Below are 17,538 nucleotides of genomic sequence, written 5' to 3'. Positions count from 1 at the left end.
TGTGGGTATTCCCTTCTTGGTAACAAGACTGTTGAAATTTGTATTGTGAAGTGTTAGTTAGGGACATGTCCCATCTGTGACAGTGGGAAGTAGGAAGGTCACGAGTTTGAAACCAGCCTTGCCTACTCGGTGAGACCCTGTCTTAATAAACAAAAAGCAGAGGCTGGAGAAATGTTCAGTGTTCAGAGTACTGGCTGCGCAGGCGATGGTGGCACACACATTTAATCCCAGCACTCGGGAGGCAGAGGCAGGCAGATCTCTGAGTTCGAGACCAGTCTGGTCTACAGAGCTAGTTCCAGAACAGCTAGGGCTCCAGGAAGAAACCCTCTCCTGAAAGACCAAAAACCAAAACCAAAGCAAAACAAAACTCTAAAAGACAATGAAAACTTTAAAAGACGAGTTTGAGTCGCAACAGCGGTTGAATTTTAACACTCATACACACCTGAGGTACTGAAGTAAGTATTACATCTATTCAGCCATTCAAATTTCAGAGACTCCTGATGAAATGACAGCAATCATAATCTCCATTTGCTGGGCATGGTGGCGCATGCCTTTAGTTCCAGCGCTGGGGGGTGGGGGGCAGAGGCAGGTGGATCTCTTGAGTTTGAGGCCTGGTCTACAGAGTGAGTGAGACATTCAGGGCTACACAGAGAAGCCCTGTCTCACAAAAACAACACCAACAAAAAAACAGAAAAGATAATCTCCACTTTACAGGTGAGAGAGTTGAGCCACAGCTAAATAATTTCTCCAGGGCTGCTTCATCTCTCCCCCTCCCCTCCTCCCGTGTGTGGCCCGGTATGTGGAGGTCAGAGGTCAATATCAGGCCTCCTCCTCTTATGTCCCCACCTTATTTTTTGAGACAGGGTCTCCCACTGAACCTGGACTTGGTGGCCAGTCAGCTCCAGGGCTCCACTTGTTTCTGTTCCTCCAGTGTTGGGGGTTACAGACATGTGCTATTTCAGTTTTTATGTGGGTACTGGGAGTCCAGACTCTGGCCCTCACGCTTGCTTGCATGACAAGCCCTTTACCCACCAACCCATCTCCCCAGATTCCCAGGATCAACTCTGCTGCATTCTCAGTAATGAGATGGATTAGAAAGAGGCTGGAGTGAAATAAAAGAGCAAAAGTTAAACGCGCTCGAACGGGGCTCAGTACAGACAGTATGGAAAAGAGGAAAGGCCATCACGAAAGCGTGGAGGAGGGGCACTGTCTGGTGAGGGCAAGGAAAACCTGACAAGCAGAGGTCAGAGCAGAACATCCATCCATCCTCTAGGTTGGGGAGGTCTGGAATGCCCCGTAAGATGCAGATCACAAATAAGCTACATACAAAAATGGCAAAGCATCATTGCAGGTACAGGGCTGTGGCGCAGGTGCTCGGCAAAGCCTCTCCACTGGACTGAGACTACAAAACAGTGCTGGAGTCCCCCGGGGCATTTTGTCCCATTTGCATAACCAAATCTTTTCCTGCAGCAGAATTTACCTAGGCCCCAAGGTTGAACTGTGACTTTGGTTAGGTTTGGTAACTGTGCCTGAACTTGGAGGTAAAAGTGTCGCCTCACGGTGCATTAGAAGCAGAACTGTGGTCTTCAGAACATGCAGCCTCTGTGGTTGGTGAAACTGGATGCTGAGCTTGCTCCTGCCCGGCATGGCAACACTGTTGCTTGAGCTGTGTGCTCCTTGTGTGGTTATGTAGGTTTAGTGAGAGTCTCCGGTAGAGCTGGACAAAGTTCAACCTCCATATTGGACCCTGCAGTTAAGGTCCAGATCAAAGCATGGATTGTAACAAAACAAACTAACAAAAAAAGTTCCAAATGTGACAGGAGGTGTCGTGGATTGATACTGGAAATGTTGCTTTGCAGTCTGCTGGAGGTTGACCTACAATCTCAGCATGGAGAAGTTCTACCCTCCTTAGAGGGTTCCAGAGGCTAAACTGGGGGGCTGGCTGTAGCACTTAGAATTGATTCACCTTCCTCAGTGAAGTGCTGCAGGCTGAGAAGGAAACGATTTCTGAGCCAGACAGGGTTCTGCCTCCATGGTGGACTCTCACGGTAGAGCCTGGTGAGATAAGATTCAACCTTTTTTTTTTTTTTTTTATAAAATATTTATTGATTTATTCATGGATGTTGGTTTTTTGCCTGCATTTATGTCTGTGAAAAGGTGTCGGATCCTCTGAAACTGGAGTTATAGACAGCTGTGAGCTGCCATATGTGTGCTGGGAATTGAACTCAGGTCCTCTGGAAGAGCAGCCAGTGCTCCCAACTGCTGAGCCATCTCTCCAGCCTCAGACTCATCCTTCTTGGTAGGCTCTGAGATTGTGGAAAACCCCACATCCACAGGCCTCACTGTAATGTGGGGCAAGTTAAATGGTGAGCTTCATTGTGACCTGGTTAGACTGTCACTTCACAAATTGGGGGAATGTCAACTACCTTTTCATAGGGGACGCTGGAGTTTGAAGAGGACTTTTGCTTAAATGGAGACTTGACTTCCTCCAGGTCTTTGTAGAGATAGCTGAGGCTTCCAGCTGGCTTCCAGGACTGATCCTGTCTCCTCAGGAGACTCAGAGGTCATGAGCTGTTCCTGCTTACTGGAAATGGTTTATCCTTCCGAAGAGGGCCTGGAGGCTGAAATGAAATGTCCTGTTGTGGTGAAGGCTCTGCCTCCTCAAGTATTCTGATGGCTCAACCTGGCCTCCAGATGGCTTCCTCACGATTCAATGCCCTCTGGAGACTTGGAAAGCTGAGCTGGCTGAGGACAAGGCTGATTAGGACCTGGAGGCTGAGCTGCGAGTCCTGCTGGATTAGAGGAGCTCAGTCTCCTTGGGAGGCTTGGGAGTTACTATGAGTTGTGTATTTATAGGCGGAAGAGTATAATGGTGAGTTTGATCTTGACCCAAAGGCTAAATTTGGGTCTTGCTGGATTTTCAGCTTCACTCTCCACAAAAGATTCTGGAACTAGAACTAGAGACTCTTGCTGGACTGCCTCTGGGCTTTGCAGGGTCAGCAGGTGCTTCCAGTTAACTCCAGTGTCAAGGTCTTCAAGAAGCCTGCTCAAGGGCCTGTGGTGAGTGAGGGAAGTTCTGCTTCCACAGAGAGCTTGCCTGCCTCTGAAGCTATCATAACCTTGATATATGGAGGCTACACTGCAGTGTTCGGCAAGCTTGCATGCTGAGTGGTACTCCTTGAAGATGGACCATTTGCTTCGGCACAGCACAGACCCCTCAGAAGCAGCTGACGTTGAGCTGGCGCCTATTTCTGGACTCAGGGCGGCGGGGAACTGTCAGAGCAAACTTGGGACTTCTTGCCAGAAGGTTGAGATGGATCAGACCATGTGAGGAGTCCCCGGATTTTTAATGTGGGTCTCCAGTTGGAACTGGGAAAGTTCGACCTGCTCAGGAAGCTCTGGATGCTTCACCGGAGTTCTCCTGGGTCGCAGAGGTAGACCGCCTAATGAGCTGTGCTTGTATTTGGGTCTTCATGATCATCCTGCAAGGTGTGTATCTAAAGCTGAGGGTTCAGAAACCCCGGACCAGTAACAATCTCAGTGAGTCATCGTTGCTGAGCTAGGTCCTTCCACAGCTCCGGAGTGAAACAGAAAACTTTGTTTCCGTTCAACTCTGATTAGCTATCTAGAGGGGAGTAAGTATTTCAAGGACTGTGATCTTCAACCCACTCTCTGATGTGGAACATTCAGGAACATTTCCTGGCTCTGGAGTCAACTCCTCAAAAGCATCCACAGCCTAGAACAGAAGCAAATGTCCGTCACCTCCTAAGATGGTGTGAACATCTGGGAGGGAGGACCCAGTTAGATTTGAACTGGGGCTAATCTGACTACATAAGAGGCAGGCACCCTGCCCAGAATGTGTCTGTGAGTCTGCAACAGGCTCCTTGAGTAGCCAGGACTTGAGGAGAGAAAAGCTAAAATCCAGGAAACACAGTTTTCTGGCATCCCCTTGGATGTCATTCTGGGATCCTTGCTGCAGTAGGGAGAGGCAAACAGCCCCACAGTCCCTCTGAGTTGATTTTTTTGTTTGTTTTGTTTCATTCATGTTTGTCTTGTTTGTTTTGTTTCTGAGGCTAGGTTTCTCTACATAGTCCTGGCTGTCCTGGAACTCAGAGAGCTACCTGCCTCTGCCTCCCCAGTGCTGGGATCAAAGGCGTGTGCCACCATACTGGTACTATCTGAGATGGAGAGCAAATTCCTAGGTGTGCAGATTCAAGGAGAAGGATGGGTGCCAAGGAACTTAAGACACCAAAGAATTACAGGTCACCTCTGCCTAACAAATACACAGAGATGCGCCCTTCCTCCACGAGACCCCACATCCTGCAATTTACACCATAGCAGATTCCTTCCTTACCTCCCCACAGAGGCCTTTTTGCTCTGCTGGGTGGTTTGGATTGTTTCCCTTCTTCTTCTTCTTCTTCTTCTTCTTCTTCTTCTTCTTCTTCTTCTTCTTCTTCTTCTTCTTCTTCTTCTTCTTCCTCCTCCTCCTCCTTCCTCCTCCTCCTCCCTCTTCTTCTTCCTTCTTCTTTCTCTTCCTCTTCTTCTTTTTTTTTTTTTTTTTTTTTTTTTTGGTTTTTCGAGACAGGGTTTCTCTGTGGTTTTGGAGCCTGTCCTGGAACTAGCTCTTGTAGACCAGGCTGGTCTCGAACTCACAGAGATCTGCCTGCCTCTGCCTCCCAAGTGCTGGGATTAAAGGCGTGCGCCACCACCGCCCGGCTTTTTCTTCTTCTTCTTTTTTTTTTTTTAATATTTATTTATTTATTATGTATACAATATTCTGTCTGCGTGTATGCCTGCAGGCCAGAAGAGGGCACCAGACCTCATTAGAGATGGTTGTGAGCCACCATGTGGTTGCTGGGAATTGAACTCAGGACCTTTGGAAGAGCAGGCAATGCTCTTAACCACTGAGCCATCTCTCCAGCCCCTTCTTCTTCTTCTTCTGGTGTTTTGAGACAGGGTTTCTCTGTGGCTATGGAACCAGCCAGTCCTGGAACTTGCTCTGTAGACCAGGCTGTCCTCAAACTCACAAAGATCTGCCTGCCTCTGCTTCCTGAGTGCTGGGATTAAAGGTGTGCACCACCACCATCCTGTTTCCTTTTCTCTTACAACCAACTTCACTTTTTGTCATTAAATAATTTGTCGTCCTTAGTCTTTCTCAGTGTCCTTTATGTACCTGAGACCACGTAGACTCCAGCCACTCAAAGTCCCCCGGGATGGCAGAAACTGTAAATGCATAAGATAATCAGGTGGGAGAGATGAGAAGAGTGCCAACAGCAGCCCTGGTCTGCCCTGGGGGCTTAGAGCTCATCTGGATGGCATCATAGGCCCGCTCTGCAACTGTAGTCAGCTGAGCCAGAAGGCAAAAGAGTTGTGAGAAAAGAAGCCTTGGGATCCAGAGGCAGGCCAGGGCTATGGAGGAGGAGCCTCTGCTACCATGACGACCAGAGATGAACCTTAAGGTGGCCACTGATGTGCAGAAGCCTTGGCCTCTTTGCCAAGTCCCACTCCCTCATTTACAATAGGCTCTCTGTTAGGAAACCAGTTAGTGGACAGGGCTCTAGCTTCTTTCATACCTGCAGAAATAACAAATGCTTGCGGGGTGCGCCTACATACATGCACACGCATAGGCTTGTGGAGATAGGGGGGGAAAGCCCTAGACAGGATGTTAGCCGCCCCACTGGCTGGGCACAGCAGAACTTCTCGACAAAGGTAAAATCTGGGGCCTCTGGCATATTCAGAATTGCTACTCCAATTCCTGAAGGGGGCTCTTCCTCTCCCCAACTGATATCCAGGGGATGATCTTCCTCTTGACTCTGCTGCTTCCAAATAAAGAAACTGTCCTGCAAAAATACAGGACAGCAGGCAGAACACACATGGCCATTCCGTGGCATTGTCCTTTCCTCCACTGGGGTCCATGATCCATAACTCAGCACGAGGTTAGGGCTACCACAGGGTCAGTGATGATGTTAAAGTTAGTGCGGAGGGTATCTCCTGTCTGAGACAGGATCTGCATCAAATTGAGAGATTTACTTGTTTATTCATTTATTTTGGTTTTTTGAGACAGGGTTCCTCTGTAGCCCTTACTGTCCTGGAACTCGCTCTGTAGACCAGGCTGGCCTCGATCTCAGAGAAATCCACCTGCCTCTGCCTCCCAACTGCTGAAATTAAAGGTGTGAGCCTCCACCACCCAGCTTCCTTGGCTGATTTTGAAACCAGGTTAAGCAAGGGGTTGGATATGAGGTAACCAAGGAAACTGGCCACATCTTGGCAGCGGTGCCTCCTGTCAGTCAGAATGCCTCCTTGCCTTTGGGCTTTAATATTTTTAAAGCTGTAGCCAGGGGCTGGAGGGATGGCTCAGTGGTTGAGAGCACTGCCTGCTCTTCCAAAGGTCCTGAGTTCAATTCCCGGCAACCACATGGTGGCTCACAACCATCTGTAAAGAGGTCTGGTGCCCTCTTCTGGCCTGCAGACATGCACACAGACAGAATATTGTATACATAATAAATAAATATTTAAAAAAAAAGAAAGCTGTAGCCAGGTTCTTCCTGCTACATCAGAATCTCAGCTGCTAAGGCAAAGAGTTCGGATACTCAAAAGACACTGGCAGCATTATATATAACAGCATTTGCATTGTGGTTTTCACTACTTCCCATGTAGTGGATCATTGGAAGAAATTCCCTAAAGAGAGGTCTGGGTCACCATACTCTGAGAGGAGAAAATTGCTTTGCCCAGTCAATGGGGCTGCTAAACTGCAAACTGCCAGCTCTATCTGAGGCCAAAATTCTGTCTATGCTTTCCCTCCCTAACACCACACACTCGTGTGTGTGTGTGTGTGTGCATGTGTGTCTGTGTATCTGTGTGTGTCTGTGGATGTGTGTCTGTGTCTGTGTGTGTGCCTGTGTGTGCCTGTGTGTGCGTGCATGTGTGTCTGTGTGTGTGTGTGTTTAGGAGCACCCTGTATGTTGGGAAACTCCAGTGGTCAGGGGTTATACTCTACCATAGCTTAGCCGCTCTCTCCACACAATACGGAGGACTCTCTCCTCCTCCCAGCGGGGCTTCCTGCTCTCTGCTTAACCTTATCTGAAGGGTGTCTCTAGGCCTGATGCCTGACTTATCTCAAGGATGACCCTTGACACCGTTCCCTGCCAACGCTCTTCCCCTGTTGCCCATGTAGTAATTAAGTCACATGCTCTAGCTATTTTCAGAGGGTCCCGCTACCACCAATCCAGCTTATATGATAGGTGCTTGCCACCTAATACCAATTAGGGCACGCCCCAGCTGCCACCCCAATCCCGTATATCCTCTATATTCCGGAATAAAGTTGAGCTGACTCACTGAAGCTCTGTCATTACTTTTGTCCCTTCATCCAAAGGTGGCCAACAGACCCTACATCTCCAAGTATCTGTTGCTTCTGCAGGCAGCTTGGGATCTGTCATGAACCACCAATGGCACCCACCTTAAAAATATTTATAAAAGAATGTTTTTATTTTTAGAGACAGACAGGTTTTCTCTGTGTAGTCTTGGCTGTCCTGGAACTCACTCCGTAGACCAAGCTGGCCTCAAACTTATAGAGATCCACTTGCCTCTGCCTCCCAAGTGCTAGGATTAAAGGTGTGCACCACCATTGCCTGGCTCATAAAAACTTTTAAAAAGATTTATTTTATGTGTATGAGTGTTTTGTGTGTATGTGTGCGTGTGCATGCTTGGAGTTCTGAAGTGGGTGGGGAATCACCTGGAACTGGAGTTACTGATGGTTGAAACACCACCTGGGTTTTGGGAACTGAACCCTGGTTCTCTACAAGAACTTGAACAAGCCGGGCGGTGGTGGCGCACGCCTTTAATCCCAGCACTCGAGAGGCGGAGGCAGGCGGATCTCTGTGAGTTCGAGACCAGCCTGGTCTACAAGAGCTAGTTCCAGGACAGGCTCCAAAACCACAGAGAAACCCTGTCTCGAAAAACCAAAAAAAAAAAAAAAAAAAAGAACTTGAACAAGTATTAACCACTGAGCCATCTTTGCCGACCCCGTGAAAACAGCTTAAGAATCTACAACTCGAGCCGGGCGTTGGTGGCGCACGCCTTTAATCCCAGCACTCGGGAGGCAGAGGCAGGCGGATCTCTGTGAGTTCAAGACCAGCCTGGTCTACAAGAGCTAGTTCCAGGACAGGCTCCAAAACCACAGAGAAACCCTGTCTCGAAAAACCAAAAAAAAAAAAAAAAAAATCTACAACTCGGTGCTGGAGCACTGGCTGCTCTTCCAAAGGTCCTAAATTCAATTCCCAGCAACTACATGGATGCTCACCATCCTCTATAATGAGATCTGGTGCCCTCTTCTGGCCTGCAGGCAGAACACTGTATACATAATAAATAAATAAATCTAGAAAGAGAGAGAGAAAGAAAGAAAGAAGAAGAGAAAAGAAAAAAAGAACCCCCCCACACACACACAACTTTGGCTGAGATGGTATCTCAACCGGTGACAAATTCCTCCCTCCTTTTGGAGCTGTACCTGGGACACCCACAGCAGCAGCGTCTCCACCTTTTCTCCTCCAACCACTGCAAGCTACATACAATTCACCCATCTCCTGCACCGCACGTGTTTCTCAGGTTGAATCTTTTCAAGGGCAGTCTGATGTACCAACATCTAATTTGGTTCCGTTTGCACTTGGAAATCTATATTTCTGACACTGAAACGTTTGAGTCTCTAGGACTTTGGACCTGGGGCTTGCTTGTTGGAGGCCAGTGGGGTGACGGCGTTGCGGACTGTTCTTGCCTTGCGCCGCAATTCCTCCGTTGGTGGTGGTGGCGGTTGGTAACTGGAAGCGGTTAGCAGGTCCCGAGGAGGAGGCGTGTGGACGTGGAATGCTTTTGTTCAGGTCCGTGCGAACTCCAGGGCAAGAGAAGGCAGGCGGGGGAAGCGCACTTTAGGTTGGGAGAGGCTCTCTCTCTCTCTCTCTCTCTCTCTCTCTCTCTCTCTCTCTCTCTCTCTCTCTCTCCATCCCTCCCTCCCTCCCCACCTATCCCTCTTCTTTCTCCTCTCTCTTTGTCTCTTCCTAAATAGTCGCACTGTGTAGTTCTAGCTGACTTTAACTATGTAGACCATACCGGCTTCAAACTCGCAGAGGTCTGCCTGTCTCTAAAGACGTGCACCACCACATCTGGCTCTTGGTTTTACTTTCCACAATCTTTTTCATTTTTTATTTTTATTTTGAGAGGTGAAGGAGGGAACAGGGTCTTGTGTAGCCCATGCTATACAACTTTCTGTGTAACCAAGGATGACCTTAAACTCCTGATCCTCCTGCCAACACACACACACATGCATGCATGCACACACACAGACACCGCACACACACACACACACACCTCATGCTTGGATTACAAGCCTGCACCCCACCACACACTATTTCATGGGGTGCTGGGGATTGAACCCAGCACTTTGTGCATGCTAGGCAAACATTCTCCCGATTGAGCTACATCCCAGCCCCTCTGACACTTTTTTTTAATTACATACCACACAAAACACTGGAGAGAAATGATGAAATTTGCTATCCAAGCAGCTGAGATGATCGGCAAACAGCTGTTAATCATTAGAAACAACCATTCACTCTCACCAATGATTGACATCTCCCACATCCTCCCCACGGCCCAGTGCAGCCCTTCATTCTAAAGGCTAGGATTACAATGTTTGGAGAGTAATTATTCAAAGAAAATCTGCTGGGTTTCCCTTGATCATCTCGTGTGACCATCTATGGAACCCAAAGGAATAATTGGCCTGTTCTTGGAATCGTGAGCTCTTTTAGGGCAAGGGGCCTGATGTTAAACTGCCGAAATAAACCCAAAGTAACAAAAGTAAGAACCAACATATCAAAGATTTTTAACTTGTAAATACTTGAGACCTATCGGCACTGCTTTTCCAGTGTAGGGATGAAGCTTAAAGGCTATAGGAAGAATATTTAAGCACCGTACTCAGGATAAGCCCCACATCATGTTAGTCTGTTTGAGAAGTAGTATGTCCCTGCATCTTTAATTGGTTAAGGGCCCTCTAGTGGTGAACACCGATGGTGAAAGCAGTCAAGGAAACCACAGGGTGGTGGGTAGCAGAGAAATCTCAGTCTTCCCATCTGAGAGGGTCCTGCTCAAGACTACGACCCAAGGGGCATGTGAGGTGAAATAGATCCGCCTCCACGTTCTCAGTCCCAGCTGGAGGACCTAATACATATATCCCTATGGATTTTACAGACAACCAAAACTCCTGAGTGCTCATCCCCATTAGCCAACCTTTTTTTTTTTTTTTTTTTTTTTTTTGATTTTTCGAGACAGGGTTTCCCCGTAGCTTTTGGTTCCTGTCCTGGAACTAGCTCTTGTAGACCAGGCTGGCCTCGAACTCACAGAGATCCGCCTGCCTCTGCCTCCCGAGTGCTGGGATTAAAGGTGTGCGCCACCACCGCCCGGCTAACCAACCTTTTTTTTTTTTGGTTTTTCGAGACAGGGTTTCTCTGTGGTTTTGGAGCCTGTCCTAGAACTAGCTCTTGTAGACCAGGCTGGTCTCGAACTCACAGAGATCCGCCTGCCTCTGCCTCCCAAGTGCTGGGATTAAAGGCGTGCGCCACCACGCCCGGCTAACCAACCTTTTTTGACAAGACAGATTTTTCGTACTTTATACCTTACTGTGGATTTATTCATTTGTTTGTTTTTCAGGAATGGGTTTTTCTCTGTGTAGCCCTGGATGTCCTAGAACTTACTATGTAGACCAGGCTGGCCTTGAACTCAGAGATCCACCTGCCTCTGCCTCCCAAGTGCTGGGATTAAAGGCCTGCACCACCACTGCCAAACTCTGTGGATTTATTATACCACCAATTCTTTCTTATTTGTCTCTTTGATTTTTATATTGCATTGTATATTCATAAAATTTAAAAAGTTTGAGCAAATAAAGTCAGTGTGCTATTAATTTTTTTTGTTTTTATTGAGGTTTACATTTTTTCCACTCCCCTCCCTTTCTCTCCTCTGTCCTTCTGCCCTCTCCTGTGACCCCCCCCCCCATGCTCCCAATTTACTCAGGAGATCCATGTCTGTCTCTCTTAGGGTTTATATCTCTGGATGTCCTGGAACTCACTCTGTAGACCAGGCTGGCCTCGAACTCATAGAAATCTGCCTGACTCTGCTTCCCTGAGTGCTGGCATTAAAGGCGTGAGCCACCATTGCCTGGCTACATCATTAATTTCTTAAAATTTATTTATTTATTAATTAATTCATTTATTATGCATGCAGTATTCTGCCTATACACCAGAAGAAGCCATCAGATCTTATTGGTTTCTGGGAATTGAACTCAGGACCTCTGGAAGAGCAGGAAATGCTCTTAACCTCTGAGCCATCTCTTCAGCTTGCATTATTAAATTTTTAAAAGATTTATTTACTTTTATTTGGGCAGTGGTGACATATGCCTTTAATCCCAGCACTTGGGAGGTAGAGGCAGGTGGATCTCTGTGAGTTCGAGGCCAGCCTGGTTTGTGGCGTGAGAAGTCCTGTCTTAAAAAAAAATATTTATTTTATGTGCATTGGTGTTTTGCCTGCATAGATGCCTGTGTGAGGGTGCCAGATCTCCTGGAAGTGGAGTTACAGACAGTTGTGAGCTACTCTGTGAGTGCTAGGAATTGAAACTGAGTCCTCTGAAAGAGTAGCCAGTGCTTTTAACAACTGAGCCATATCTCCAGCCTACATTATTAAATTTTTTTTTGTTGTTTTTTTTTTGTTTGTTTGTTTTTCGAGACAGGGTTTCTCTGTGGCTTTGGAGCCTGTCCTGGAACTAGCTCTGTAGACCAGGCTGGTCTCGAACTCACAGAGATCCGCCTGCCTCTGCCTCCCAAGTGCTGGGATTAAAGGCGTGCGCCACCACTGCCCGGCCATTATTAAATTTTTTTTTAAATATTTATTTATTATGTATACAATATTCTGTCTATGTATATGCCTGAAGGCCAGAAGAGGGCACCAGACCTCATTACAGATGGTTGTGAGCCACCATGTGGTTGCTGGGAATTGAACTCAGGACCTTTGGAAGAGCAGGCAATGCTATTCTTTTCTTATTTTCCTTAACCCAGATTTTTATATCCAACTGGTTGAGTGAATAAATTAAAAAAATAATAATTAGGACTGGAGAGATAGCCCAGTGCTTGCTCTGAAAGCGTGGGTACCTGAGTTTGAACCCCAACACCCACATAAAAGTTGGCCACAACATTTTGCATTGGGAGTATATCCATTCAGTGGTGACAGTCGTATCCCATCGTGATGTGGGAGCTCCTTTGGCCAATAGCCTTTAAGATGCCAGCCTACTTGGGCGTGGTCTCTTATACTATAAATGCAGTGGTAAAGCATGTGCTTGCTCTCTTGTTTCTAACTCTTGATTACAGTTGTTAGACTCTGTTCTGTTTCTGTTCCCCATTCATGCAGAGGACTGTGATCTAGGACAGTGATCTGTAAGTCTCCCCTAAATAAAAAATCCTTTATTATATGTAATTCTGAACTAGTGTGGGATTATTTTGTATCTTCCACCATCATCTGGCAACCAAATGTGGGGAACAGTCCATAGTTTTGGGGATCCGTCCACCAGCTGCGTGGTTCATTGGGCACTGACTCTCCCACCCGTGGCTCTAGCTGGCCACAGACACAGCCCTCAAGACACAGCAGGCTGCTGCTCAGTGTTCCCCGGCTCGCGACCCACACGCTGCCTCTCTGTGTTACATGTCAGCCCACATAGTGCTGCCTGCGATCCCCGAAGTACACACAGTCTGTATTCCGCACTGACGGAAACTTTGGGTTTATTCTTTATTCTGACCCCCAACTCTCGGAATCATTTGATCAACTTACTAACTGCTCTTAATTTGTTAAACAAAGTATATTTGTCAGTACCTAAGTAAGCAGCATGTGCTAATCGCTTCGGCTAGCAACTAACGTGGCTGCAACTGCGACACCTGCTGGCCGATAACGATTATTACACCTACTCCAATTCGTTGCCTTTCAATTGCACAAGCCTTTAATCCCAGCACGGGGCGGGAGGGGGCGGGGATACATCAAGCAGGAGGGGAATATTTTCATGCCTGGACCATGCTGCAAACCCTCTCTCTTTTAGGTGTCCCGCAGGGTAAAAATCCTTGTAGGGTTGACATTAGCACTCAAGAGGGGACCCGAAGGCCCCTCACCCTAGACTTGTAGCTTTGACAAACACAAATCCTTTCTAGTCAAAGAACCAGAACCATAGTGGGACCCGTGGATAAACTGTGAGCGTGCAGCTGGGGTAGAAGGGCGAGTGGCGCTCTGGCTGTCCAGTGTTTAAAAGTCGTCAGACCAGTAAGCTGAATTTTGTTGTCTTGTTTCAGTTTTTTGTTGGAGCCCGCTCCAGCAGGAATCAGCAGGAGGTACCTGGGAAGGGGCATGATGTTAAAGAAAATGGCAGATTGAGGGAAACAGAGACAGAAAACACAGGGTAGACCGGGAGGACTGAAGGTTAATACAAAACAGCCCGAGTTTATTTCTAAACTAGCATTATACACTAATTACAGGCAAAAGGCAGAACAAAGAGCAGTACAGTCAGCTAACATCCTCCCTGCAGTGTCCTTGGGAGGAACTTCAAGCCGAGGCATTATCTCACACAAGAATTAAGATAGCAACCGGGCGGTGGTGGCGCACGCCTTTAATCCCAGCACTTGGGAGGCAGAGGCAGGTGGATCTCTGTGTGTTCGAGACCAGCCTGGTCTACAAGAGCTAGTTCCAGGACAGGCTCCAAAACCACAGAGAAACCCTGTCTCGAAAAAACCAAAAAAAGAAAAAAAAAAAAAAAAAAAAAAAAAAGAATTCAGCTAGCAAGCAGTTTCTAATCTCCGATGAGGAGTGCCTCCAGCCCAAATCTTAATAGAATAATGTACTCTTTCATCTGGGCAAAAATATTGTTTCTTATGAGTTAACACAGAAGTTACAGCCTTGAAGGTTCCTGGAAAAAGCAAAGCAGGCAAGATTGAACTGAAATGGCTTCTTTAAGTCAGAATTGACTGCAGATGGAAACTGAGTCGCACGTGGGTTTCAACTCGGGGCAGTAATTCTGCCTCAGTCTCCCAAAACGAAACACAGAGATTACAGCCTGAGCCACCATGACCCACTGAATAAGCTGCTAATGAGAAACACTCCATTCTTGGAGCTGAAGAGATGGGTGCAGTAGTTAAGAGCACTGACCGCTCTTCGTTAGGTTCTGAGTTCAATTCCCAGCAACCACATGGTGGCTCACAACCATCTGTAATGAGATCTGAGGTCCTCTTCTGGCCTGCAGGTGTACATGCACGCAGAACACTGTATACATAATAAATTAAAAAAAAAAAAAACTCGCCGGGCGGTGGTGGCGCACGCCTTTAATCCCAGCACTCGGGAGGCAGAGGCAGGCGGATCTCTGTGAGTTCGAGACCAGCCTGGTCTACAAGAGCTAGTTCCAGGACAGGCTCCAAAACCACAGAGAAACCCTGTCTCGAAAAACCAAAAAAAAAAAAACAAAAACAAAAACAAAAAAACTCTAACTTCACAGCCACCCAAAAACCCCGCTTAATTGAATAACATATTTAAATGTTTCCAGCTATTTTTCTATATGACAGAAAGTAAAATACCAAAGAGGGCTGAATTTACTTCATTTAATTTTTCAGGATAAAATGTGCGCTTATTAAAGGGAGCTGGTGACCATATTAGTGACTTGCAGAGACATGCTCGTTGCATTGTCTTTCTGAAAAACTTGTATTTCATACAGTGATCTGGTCCTGGGTGGGAGTTCATAGGGACAGCAGCTGCCACTCAGAGCAAAGTGACAAGGTCTCTTTGCTGTCACCATATGTATTAGTTGGTTTAGTTATTATGGTGGTGTTTCCAGTTTCTTCTTTTTGTCTAGGCTGGCCTCCTGTTCCAGAGGAATGGACTTAACCACTGAGCCTAACTCTAGCTCTTTGTTTTTCAAGACAACATAGCCATCGCCTATCCTGTAACTCAGACACCACTGCCTCTCCGATTAAAGGTGTTAACCATCCCCACCGGTCCAAAGATAAACATTTAAAATGCTTTTAGTCCCAACACTCAGGAGGCAGAAGCATGCAGATCTGGTGTACAAACTGAGTTCCAAGACAGTCGGGGGTGCACAGAGAAACTCTGTGTCCAAAAGCAAACACAAAATAATAATAAATAAATATACACTTAATTCCACTGCTATATTTCCACAGCTCAATAGGCCGAGGAAAGAAGAGTGAGTAAAAAGGACAAACACGGTAGCGTACAACTTTAATTCTGGCAGTGGGGAGGAGGCAAAAGCAAGGGGAATATTTGAATCCAACATGGCGTGTTAGTCCAATCCGACGACAGCAAAAGCTCCCAAAAACACCACTCATAAATGCGTAAACGGTTCTCTGATCCTCTAGAGAACAAGAGATAGAACGAACTACAGCGACCTAAAGAAAATAGTAGGAAGCGCGTGAGAGACAAACAAATGACCTTCTTTAGAACCAGAGCAAATATCCCCGGAGGGGTGCACCGTTCCTGGAGGTACTGCAATACCAGGTCGATGCGTGGAGTGGACGGAGCAAGCTCCTATTCCAACTCCTAGTTCCAAAAATCCATTTAATATATTGTCCTCGGATAGAGGACGTATCAGATATTAAACTGATAAGAACAGATACTACACTTGATCTTAGCCAAAAGGCCGAGAAGCGATACTGAGCCTACACCCCGGGGATCATGCCGTCCTCTCATTGTCCCGCTTCAACTCGTGGTGACCTTCGAGCAGGGCTCTGTCTCCCTTCTGTGCCCTCCACCTCTCCCGGCATCAACACCGGGCTCTGCCACAAATTTCTTATGCCCTCAGGTTTCACGAGAAACTTCGCACGCGTGAGAGACCCTCGCCTTTCTCCCCCAACAGAAGCGTGGTCGCCGAGAGATTTGCATGCTCCGCCCTGCCGCGCAGGGGCGTGGCCACCGCGAGCCGACTCCACCCCGGAGCTGTCCAGGGATCCCCCCCCCGTGTGTGGGAGGACAGGCTGCAGACTTCCTCTTCTGTTGCAAGTGAAGGACCGAGCAAAAGGTGACCCGTGACCCGGAGGGGCTGCAAAGCGGTTTACGAGGGAGCTCCCGGAGGCCGGTGGTCCACCCTTTCTCGACGACAGGACACACAGCACACACAAGAAAAGCCCAGACTTTAACGTTCTTAACTAATTAGTTTGTAAGCACGATTTCTCAACATAGCCCTAGGACTGGTTTCAAATTTGTGATTCTTCTGCCACGGTCTCCCAGGTTCTGGGATTGTAGGTATTGTTGTGCCCAGATTACGACCCCCAGAGAGAGACCACCAGAGAGGCCCAGACTGTAATAAGCAAGGTTTAATCCGCATAATACAAACATGTTTGGAACTCATCTCCATCCCCCTTACAACAAGGTAGAGAGGAGTTGTATCTCCTCTGTGGGGTAAGCTTTTAAAGGCATAGCTACAAAGAGAATCTTTGAATCTGCTTTGGCACGGGTACAAGGACTTTTGCTCCCTCCCATTCTGTTAAGTCAGCTTTTTCCTTGTTTCTAGAGCAAGGCCACTGTTCCTGAGTTAGGCCATCTTTATCAGCCTGTACCAGGTGGCTGGCTGGGCTGAGCTAAGTGACCTTGTGCTCGGAATCTCCTGGGTGGGAGAGGGGAAGGCCACTATCTTCCTGGGAAAACATTCTGCTAGGAAATTTCTTCTTGCCCCTTTGAGAATAAGGGGTGAGGGTCCCACAGTATGTGCTTCGCCACCTGGAGTCTAAAAGCTCTTCATATGTTGACAAGAACCTTTTCTGTGGTGTGGCTTGGGTTCTTTCCTTCCTTCCTTCCTTCCTTCCTTCCTTCCTTCCTTCCTTCCTTCCTTCCTTCCTTTGCTTCCTTCCTTCCTTCCTTTCCTTCCTCCTCCTTTTTCATTTTGAGTCAGAGTGTTCTGGAACTCACTGTGTGGTCCATGTTACGGGCATTCACCACACAAGACTGCCCGGACAAGGGTTTAAAGACGATAGAAAGTCTTTAATAAGCCAGCCGGCAACTACTGTGTGTTCGGGACCCCAGAGTAGCCCCGAACCATTCTCAGGGTGAGATTTAAACACACACACACACACACACACACAAATATTTAGTTACCTCTAGGCGGTCCTACCCGCTCTTGTTTCTCAGCACGTGGACATCGGGGGCCACTTTCCTTCCCTTTTACAAGTCCCCACTTTCTTTTGCTTCAGGCACCAATTTTTGTCATTTGTTTGTTGGTTTGTTGGTTTTTGGTTTTGTTTTTCAACGACAAGGTTTCTCTGTAGCTTTGGTGCCTGTCCTGGAACTAGCTCTTGTAGACCAGGCTGGCCTCGAACTCACATGGATCCGCCTGTCTCTGCCTCCCGAGTGCTGGGATTGAACAGGATATATTTGTGTGTGTATGTGTGTGTGTGTGTTTAAATCTCACCCTGAGAATGGTTCGGGGCTACTCTGGGGTCCCGAACACACAGTAGTTGCCGGCTGGCTTAT

The 17,538-nt window shown here is 47.3% G+C and overlaps 1 non-coding gene across 1 annotated transcript; it reads right to left on the bottom strand.

Moving 5' to 3' along the window:
* Nucleotides 1-15,533: 15,533 nt before the first annotated feature.
* Nucleotides 15,534-15,724, bottom strand: LOC130878912 (U2 spliceosomal RNA). Its single transcript, XR_009057524.1, has one exon. It is a non-coding gene; the product is annotated as a U2 spliceosomal RNA (small nuclear RNA).
* Between the last annotated feature and the right edge of the window lie 1,814 nt (nt 15,725-17,538).

The sequence above is a fragment of the Chionomys nivalis genome, chromosome 7 (assembly GCF_950005125.1).
Source record: "Chionomys nivalis chromosome 7, mChiNiv1.1, whole genome shotgun sequence".
NCBI classification, from domain to species: Eukaryota; Metazoa; Chordata; class Mammalia; order Rodentia; family Cricetidae; genus Chionomys; species Chionomys nivalis.
The sequence above is the reverse complement of the archived record's forward strand: the minus strand, read 5'-3'. Positions and strand labels throughout refer to the sequence as shown.